Genomic DNA, 10211 nt, shown 5'->3' on the forward strand with positions numbered 1-10211 from the left:
AGTTCAAAGGTCCTATGGTATGCTGTGCTAAGTCGCTTCAATCACGTCTGACTGTCAGAGCCCACCAGGCTCCTCTGTCCATGGGAATTTTCCAGGCAAGAATACTGGAGTGGGCTGGGTGCCCTCCTCCAGGGGATCTTCCCAACCCAGGGATAGGATTCCTGCATTGGCAGGTAGGTTCTTTACCACTAGCACCACCTGGGGAAAAAGTGCCTAAAGGAGATCATGGAAACCCATTTAGGAAAAGGGACTCAGAGGAAAGACAGTGAGGGAAGGAAACTCTTAATCACACTCAGAGAAGCCCAGCAGGTAGTTCTGCAGGTGGAAGAGGAGGAGGAAGCATGCTGGAGCTGTGTAGAAGATGAAAGAGGGAACTAAAGCAGGGGCCCCCAACCTCTAGGATCTAATGCCTGATGATCTGAGGTGGAGCTGGTGAAATAATAATAGAAATAAGAGTTTGATCACTCAGCCATGTCCAGCCCTTGGTAGCCCACCAGGCTCCTCAGTCCATTGAATTCTTCAGGCAAGAATACTGGAGTGGGCTGTCATTTCCTTCTCCAGGGGATTTCCCTGACCCAGGGATTAAACCCGGGTCTCCCTCATTGCAGGCAGACTCTTTACCAACTGAGCCTCCAGGGAACAGAAACAGAAATAGAGTGCACAATAAATGGACTGCACTTGAAACATCCCAAAACCTTGCCCCACCCCTGTCTGTCAAAAAATTGTCTTCCAAAAAAACTCCCAAGGTCAAGGAAGGAACTTCAAGTGTACTCAGCTGTCCTAGATTGCTGGTTTAGGGAGATGCTGAAGTGGGGATGTCCCAAGAGGTAGACCCTCCCTTGTGTGGAGTCTGCAGTAGACCTCTGATAGCCTTGGTGATGATCAGAGAGATTTGTTTCATTTTTTTAAAATATCCTTGTGGGTACCAACTGGGACCATCACTGTTCTAATATACCTCATAGTGTTGCTGACACTACAGATACAATTGTGTGACATTGAACTTATTCAATAAAAATGATGAAGCATCTGCCCTGTGCCCAGCACTTTCCAAGGGCTGGGAAGTACAATGAAAATACTCCATAAGATGCACAGCTGGTAGGCACATTCTTTCAAAAAGCCTTTTTCATTTCCACCAATAGTTTATTCTCAATGTCAACCCTTGCCACTTAATGACCATGCTGGGTAGGAAGCTCATTAAAAACCCAGGAGCCAGTGTTCCTGGAAGGATATCCCATTCTCCCTTGGACAGTCCTCCACCCTCTCCGACTCTCAGTTTCCTCATCTGCGAAATCATGGACAACTGACGATAATTCATCACCGGAACCCAAGCCTATTGAGGGGGAGGGGAAATATTACTCCAAGGCCTGGATGATAGACCAGATTGAAAGAAATATATGCCATTTCTGGTTTTCAGTCAAACAGACAAATACAATGAAGAAAGGAGTCCCTGGCCCTGTGGGATTTGCCTAGGGGTCTAGTCTGGGAAATTCTTACACATCAGGAGATGGCTCTGAGCTGGATTTCCACAAACAAGAACATCCATGCAAAGGACAAGCCTGCAGAGCTCTGTGCCCATTGGTCACAAGAGACTGCCTCCCGATGGCCAGCAGCATTTACAAGTGACCTCCTAAGACCTTCACCAAACTCCTGGGGCACCTCTGGCTTTTCTGTTTCCCTCACTTTTCTGACCCTTTTCTTTAAAAAACGCACATTTCTTCATAGAATGCCACAGTGGAAGGAAAATAGGCCTTCAAGTTTGAGGCCTCAATTTGCAGAAAACATGGAGCTGCTTGTTTTTTTTTTTTTTTTTAATTAAAGCACCACATAAATTAAAAATTTTACACGTTCTAATTATTCAGTTCCAAAACACCAAACTTATTGCACAGGGTCCCCATGGAAAGGCCCCCTCTCAGCAGGACAGCCACAGATTCCCCCATGAAAGGGCAGCAAGGTGCCCTCCTCCCTTCTCTCCTGCCTGGGTGGCCACCAGGTTTTTAAATACATGCACCCTACTAAGTTTCTAGGATGCAATTCGTGGACCCTTCCCTTTCCTGTCCCAGCAGGTGGTCAAGGGCCTGCTGGCCTGCAAAGTGCTGGAAGCAGGGCGGGGTCAGCCGGCCAGACTAAGGGTTGTGGAGTCCCAGCTGGTGAAATTACCAGGCAGGATAAATCCCTTGGACTTCCAGCAGGCACTACGCTGCATGGGAAAATAGATAGATATAACCGGCCTGGAGCCTCAGGGTGGGACCTAAAGTTCGATTTTGTTTTCTCCAATGTTAAATGATACAAGCAAGGGCCTTTGAGACTGTTGTTTTCTTTTCTAAGCCCAAAGACTCCTTCAGTTACTAATGTAGGTATCCTAGAAGCTATGTGACATCCATGAAAATCTGATATGTCCTGGTAAAATGCTGTCAGTTATAATTCTAGTTATCATATTAAAGTGTTTCAAGTCACAGCAGTGACTATTTTGTCACTTTTTTTGTCAATTTTTATTTTGTCAATTTTGTCAATTTTTATTTTGTCAATTTTTATCTAATCAGGTTTTAAACATGCCTTCCATGGTTTCACACTGATGCCTTTGCAAAAATACTGCTACCTCAAGATACATGGAAAAGACTTTCCTGAGCTTACCCATAAACAACGCTTTTTGTTTGTTATCTGGTAAGCTGGTACCAGACTGGAATTTAGTCTACTCTCTAGGTTAAGAGAACACAGCTTTCTTAGAATGCAGCTTTCAATCACAGATGATGAATTTATTTACCTTTCAGTGATTTATATTTGTTTTTATCATCTGTTTTTTTTTTTTTTTTTACTTCCGTAAAATAAATAAGCATTATTTAAGTACGGTACATGTAGGATGGACCAAGATTTCCCCACTCCTGCAAATTCCCTTAAGCCCTCAGATTCTTCTCTTGGGACCAAGGTCTCACTTTCCTCCAGAGGGACAATCCAAGCTTTTTATCAGCTAGCTGATCTGCCCCTGATATCAGAGTCAATTTGAGCATGAGTTGGTCTATAATTTAGGCATGAAACTGTGATTACATAAAAGAAAGATGACTTTTTGATGGAGGATGTCCATGATATTCCTTGAACTTCAGAGAAAATTGGTTAAAATGAAAGTTTTTTCCCTTGGAAACTGCAAAGGCAGTTCTTTTAGCATATGCGATTGAAAACATCTAGGTTGTTAGCTCAGTTTTCATTCCAGTCTCAAAGAAAGGCAATGACAAAGAATGTTCAAACTGTCACACAACTGGACTCATCTCACATGCTAGTAAAGTAACACTCAAAATTCTCCAAGCCAGGCTTCAGCAATATGTCAACCGTGAAATTCCAAATGTTCAAGATGGATTTAGAAAAGGCAGAGGAACCAGAGATCAAATTGCGAAAATCCACTGGATAATTGAAAAAGCAAGAGAGTTCCAGAAAAACACTTATTTCTGCTTTGTTGACTATGCCAAAGCCTTTGACTGTGTGTATCACAATAAACTGGGGAAAATTCTGAAAGAGATAAGAATACCAGATCACCTGACCTGCCTCTTGAAAGACCTATATGCAGGTCAGGAAGAAACAGAACTGGACCTGGACCAACAGACTGGTTCTAAATAGGAAAAGGAATATGTCAAGGCTGTATATTGGCACCCTGCTTATTTAACTTATATCTGCTTATATATAGGGCATCGTGAGAAATGCTGCACTGGATGAAGCACAAACTGGAATCAAGATTGCTGGGAGAAATATTAATAACCTCAGATATGCAGATGACACCACCCTGATGGCAGAAAGTGAAGAACTAAAGAGCCTCTTGATGAAAGAGAAAGAGGAGAGTGAAATAGCTTAATGCTCAGCGTTCAGACAACTAATATCATTGCATCCAGTCTCATCACTTCTTGGCAAATAGATGAGAAAACAGTGGAAACAGTGGCAGATTTTATTTTTTGGGGCTCGGAAATCATTGCAGATGGTGACTGCAGCCATGAAATTAAAAGATGCTTACGACTTGGAAGGAAAGTGATAACCAAACTAGACAGCATATTAAAAAGCTGAGACATTGCTTTGCCAACAAAGATCCGTCTAGTCAAGGCTAAGGTTTTTCCATATCATGTATGGATGTGAAAGATGGACTATAAAGAAAGTTGACAGCCAAAGATTTGATGCTTTTGCACTGTGGTGCTGAAGAAGATGCTTGAAGTTTGCTTAGACTATAAGAGGACCCAACCACTCCATCCTAAAGGAAATCAGGTCTGAATATACATTGGAAAGACTAATATTGAACCTGAAACTCCAATACTTTGGCCACTAGATGTGAAGAGCTGACTCATTTGGAAGTTGCTTTGATTTGCCTGTGAGTGTGGGCGCCCTACCTGGGCACAGGGCCTCAGGGGCCATTGCCACTGAATCATGACCTCCACGCAAGCACATTCCAGCTGTGTGACACTCAGCATGCAGGAGACTGGGAAAGCTATCTTCCTTGGAGGAAGGAAAGTCATACACAGAGTGTGTTTTCAGGCCTCTATTTGCAGCAAGTGTTTTGCTTCTCAGATGTCAGACCTGCAGGCCTGCCCCAAGGACCTCAATTCCAGAGTCAGGGCCATGTGTCTCCCTGCACATTCCGAGCCTTGCAAACACATTCCTGGGTCAGAGAGGTGCTTCCCATGAGGAAGAAGGCTGCGGGAGTGTGTCTGAGGGGGCCAGGTGGCATGCTGGGGTCACCTGGTTGAGGGCACCTTGCACATCCATTGGGCCCCAGGAGAGCAGTTATGGACTCGCCCCTTGCTTGAGATATCCCAAAGCAAGGAGCAATGCTAGCTGTATCAGAAGGAGGAAAACAGCAATGGGATGGATTTTCAAGCAGTTGCTAGGTCACACTGTGTTAGGGTTCCCCAGGAGACATGTGAGAATTTTGGCCCCTAGGCCCGGTATCTAGGGGTGTGCACAGGGTGTTTTCCCCACAGGATCCAAAATGTTCCAGACAGACCTAGGCTCAATAGCTGTTGCTAGGCTGCACCGCTTTAGGCACACCAAGAGAAGCAGGCACACTGTGGCCCGAGGTCCGGTATGCAGGTTCACATATGGGGTGTGTCCCCGTAGGAGCCAAGAATTTTCCTGACAGTCCTAGGCTCCCTAGAGCACTCAGGTCTGCTCAGAGGACCGAAGTTCCAGAGGCAGGGTCGTGTATCTCCCCTTCCCTTTGTGATCCTTGCAAAGACATTCCAAGCTGATAGTGGTACTACCCATGAAGAAGCAAGCAGTGGGAGTATATTTGACATGACTGGGTGCCTTGATGGGCTCAGCTCCTCAAGGGGGCCTTTCCTCTCAAAGTAGGCCCCATGTCCGCTTGAGGACGGGGTTGGGCCCTCTTCCCTCCACACTGCCAAAGGGTGGAACAAAGCTAGGTGTCAGAGGTAAGAAAGGAGCAATTGGATGGATTTTCAAGCTCTCACTAGGCTGTACTGCTTCAAGACCCACTCGAGCAAAACAGGCGACCTGTGGCCCCTAGGTCGGGTATGCAGGTTCACACACAGGGTGTGTTCCCGTCAAAGCCAAGAATTTTCTGACAGACCTAGGCTCACTAGAATTGTCCTACAGAGCAAAGGGGATGGAAGACATGTGTGGAGGTGGGTCTGCCTTCCCCTGTGAGTGTGGGGCTACTCCCTATGGCCCCAAGTTGAGGGATAACTGCAACTAAGAAAGGAACTCCAAGAAGGAACTCCAAGAAGCGCTTTTCCAGGAGGCTGGGACAGGGAGTCCGCAGGATGCAGGGAAAGGGCGCCTTCTTCAGGGAAGAAGAGGCAGCCACTCGGGGTGTGTTTGCAAGCCTCTTTGGAAGGCACAGTTTCGCTGATACAATTGAATTCCAGTTCTGCTCAGAGGACTGAAATTTCAGAGGCAGGGCCATGTATCTCCCCTTCCCTTTTCAATCCTTGCAAAGACATTCCTAGCTGATAGTGATACTGCCCATGAGGAAGTAAGCAGCTGGAGTGTGTTTGACATGACTGGGTGCCTTCCTGGGCTCAGCTCCTCAAGGGGACTTTCTACTCAAAGTAGGCCCATTGCCTACTTGGGGAGAGGGTATGGAAGGTTTGCTTCCAAATGGCGAAAAGGTGGAGCAAATCTAGCTTTGTCAGAGGTACATAAAGTGCAATTTAATGGATTTTCAAGCTGTTGCCAGGCAACACCGCTTCAGGGTCCCCTCTCCCAGAAGAAAACAGGCTCCCTGTGGCCCCGAGGTCTGGTATGCAGATTCACACACAGGATGTGTCCCCACAGGAGCCAAGAGTTTTCCTACCAGGCCTAGGCTTACTAGAGCTCTACTATAGAGCAAAGGGGATGGAACAGAAGTGTGGATGTGACTTTGCCTTTACCTTTGAGTGTGAGGCCCCTCCATAAGGTCCCAGGCGAAATTGCCCTCGCCCTTGCCCTAACCCTAACCCCAACACGACACCCTAACCCTAACCAACACTGTAACCCTATCCCAGAACCTAACACCAACCCGACCCCCAACCCTAACCTGACACACTAACCCTAACGCATCATCCCAACCCTAACCTGACACCTTCACCCCTCAGCCCTCACCCTCACCCACACCCCTAACTTCTAACCCCTAAGCCACAATGTAACCCACACCCTAATCCACACCCTTAACCTAACCCACACCCTCCCCCCCACCCTACTCACACCCTCAACCCTAGACTTAACCTGCATCATCTTCAATTTCAGCACTTCTCATGCATCACAAAAGACAAGGGAGTCATATTTCAAACGTGAATCCAAGACCCATTAACCACATAACAGGAATATAAACACTGTGAACACATCATTTAAATCACTTGCACCACCAAATACCTCTCCACCACATATCATATCAATAACAGTGGAACTCATGTATGCCATACATATTGTAACATAGCAATCTAATACCCAACAGTAATTTGGGTAATTATATACACAAGATATATTTAAACCAAAAATATTTAAACAAATTCCAGTTTTTACGATGGTTTTAATCCTCGCAAAAGTAGGATTAACAGCATGTTTTTCCACTAGGATCCAAAGCATTGAGCAAAATTGCCGAGGTCCAGCCCCAGCAGGACCAGGAATACCCAAGGGATGAGTGGCGTCAGCGAGGAAGAAGACAGACAGAAGACACACAGATGTTGCATAGAAGAGGTAGCTTTTTTTTTAATTTTTAGGATAGCTCAGTTTTTTTTTTTTTTTTTAATTTTATTTTATTAGTTGGAGGCCAATTACTTCACAACATTTCAGTGGGTTTTGTCATACATTGACACGAATCAGCCATAGAGTTACACGTATTCCCCATCCCGATCCCCCCTCCCACCTCCCTCTCCACCCGACTCCTCTGGGTCCTCCCAGTGCACCAGGCCCGAGCACTCGTCTCATGCATCTCACCTGGGCTAGTGATCTCTTTCACCATAGATAAAATACATGCTGTTCTTTTGAAACATCCCACCCTCACCTTCTCCCACAGAGTCCAAAAGTCTGTTCTGTACTTCTGTGTCTCTTTTTCTGTTTTGCATATAGGGTTATCATTACCATCTTTCTAAATTCCATATATATGTGTTAGTATGCTGTAATGTTCTTTATTTTTCTGGCTTACTTCACTCTGAATAATGGGCTCCAGTTTCATCCATCTCATTAGAACTGATTCAAATGAATTCTTTTTAATGGCTGAGTAATATTCCATGGTGTATATGTACCACAGCTTCCTTATCCATTCATCTGCTGATGGGCATCTAGGCTGCTTCCATGTCCTGGCTATTATAAACAGTGCTGCGATGAACAATGGGGTGCACGTGTCTCTTTCAGATCTGGGTTCCGTGGTGTGTATGCCCAGAAGTGGTATTGCTGGGTCAAATGGCAGTTCTATTTCCAGTTTTTTAAGAAATCTCCACACTGTTTTCCATAGTGGCTGTACTAGTTTGCATTCCCACCAACAGTGTAAGAGGGTTCCCTTTTCTCCACACCCACTCCAGCATTTATTGCTTGTAGACTTTTGGATAGCAGCCATCCTGACTGGCGTGTAATGGTACCTCATTGTGGTTTTGATTTGCATTTCTCTAACAATGAGTGATGTTGAGCATCTTTTCATGTGTTTGTTAGCCATCTGTATGTCTTCTTTGGAGAAATGTCTGTTTAGTTCTTTGGCCCATTTTTTGATTGGGTCATTTATTTTTCTGGAATTGAGCTTCAGGAGTTTCTTGTATATTTTTGAGATTAATCCTTTGTCTGTTTCTTCATTTGCTATTATTTTCTCCCAATCTGAGGGCTGTCTTTTCACCTTACTTATAGTTTCCTTTGTAGTGCAGAAGCTTTTAAGTTTCATTAGGTCCCATTTGTTTATTTTTGCTTTTATTTCCAATATTCTGGGAGGTGGGTCATAGAGGACCCTGCTGTGATTCATGTCGGAGAGTGTTTTGCCTAAGTTCTCCTCTAGGAGTTTTATAGTTTCTGGTCTTACATTTAGATCTTTAATCCATTTTGAGTTTATTTTTGCGTGTGGTGTTAGAAAGTGTTCTAGTTTCATTCTTTTACAGGTGGTTGACCAGTTTTCCCAGCACCACTTGTTAAAGCAGTTGTCTTTTTTCCATTGTATATCCTTGCCTCCTTTGTCAAAGATAAGGTGTTCATAGGTTCGTGGATTTATCTCTAGGCTTTCTATTCTGTTCCATTGATCTATATTTCTGTCTTTGTGCCAGTACCATACTGTCTTGATGACTGTGGCTTTGTAGTAGAGACTGAAGTCAGACAGGTTGATTCCTCCAGTTCCATTCTTCTTTCTCAAGATTACTTTGGCTATTCGTGGTTTTCTGTATTTCCATACAAATTGTGAAATTATTTGTTCTAGTTCTGTGAAAAATACCGTTGGTAGTTTGATAGGGATTGCATTGAATCTATAGATTGCTTTGGGTAGAATAGCCATTTTGACAATATTGATTCTTCCAATCCATGAACACGGTATGTTTCTCCATCTGTTTGTGTCCTCTTTGATTTCTTTCATCAGTGTTTTATAGTTTTCTATGTACAGGTCTTTTGTTTCTTTAGGTAGATATACTCCTAAGTATTTTATTCTTTTTGTTGCAATGGAGAATGGTATTGTTTCCTTAATTTCTCTTTCTGTTTTTTCATTGTTAGTATATAGGAATGCAAGGGATTTCTGTGTGTTAATTTTATATCCTGCAACTTTACTATATTCATTGGTTAGCTCTAGTAATTTTCTGGAAGAGTATTTAGGGTTTTCTATGTAGAGGATCATGTCAACTGCAAACAACGAGAGTTTCACTTCTTCTTTTCCTATCTGGATTCCTTTTACTTCTTTTTCTGCTCTGATTGCTGTGGCCAAAACTTCCAAGACTATGTTGAATAATAGTGGTGAGAGTGGGCACCCTTGTCTTGTTCCTGATTTCAGGGGAAATGCTTTCAATTTTTCACCATTGAGGGTGATGCTTGCTGTGGGTTTGTCATATATAACTTTTATTATGTTGAGGTATGTTCCCTCTATTCCTGCTTTCTGGAGAGTTTTAATCATAAATGAGTGTTGAATTTTGTCAAAGGCTTTCTCTGCATCTATTGAGATAATCATATGGTTTTTATCTTTCAATTTGTTAATGTGGTGTATTACATTGATTGATTTGCAGATATTGAAGAATCCTTGCATTCCTGGGATAAAGCCCACTTGGTCATGGTGTATGATTTTTTTAAGATGTTGTTGGATTCTATTTGCTAGAATTTTGCTAAGGATTTTTGCATCTATGTTCATCAGTGATATTGGCCTGTAGTTTTCTTTTTTTTGTGGCATCTTTGTGTGGTTTTGGAATTAGGGTGATGGTGGCCTCATAGAATGAGTTTGGAAGTTTACCTTCTTCTGCAATTTTCTGGAAGAGTTTGAGTAAGATAGGTGTTAGCTCTTCTCTAAATTTTTGGTAGAATTCAGCTGTGAAGCCATCTGGTACTGGGCTTTTGTTTCCTGGAAGATTTTTGATTACAGTTTCGATTTCCTTGCTTGTGATGGGTCTGTTAAGATCTTCTATTTCTTCCTGGTTCAGTTTTGGAAAGTTATACTTTTCTAAAATTTGTCCATTTCATCCAAGTTGTCAATTTTATTGGCATAGAGCTGCTGGTAGTAGTCTCTTATGATCCTTTGTATTTCAGTGTTGTCTGTTGTGATCTCACCCTTTTCATTTCTTATTTTGTTA

This window comes from Muntiacus reevesi, chromosome 1 (assembly GCF_963930625.1).
Source record: "Muntiacus reevesi chromosome 1, mMunRee1.1, whole genome shotgun sequence".
Classification (NCBI taxonomy): domain Eukaryota; kingdom Metazoa; phylum Chordata; class Mammalia; order Artiodactyla; family Cervidae; genus Muntiacus; species Muntiacus reevesi.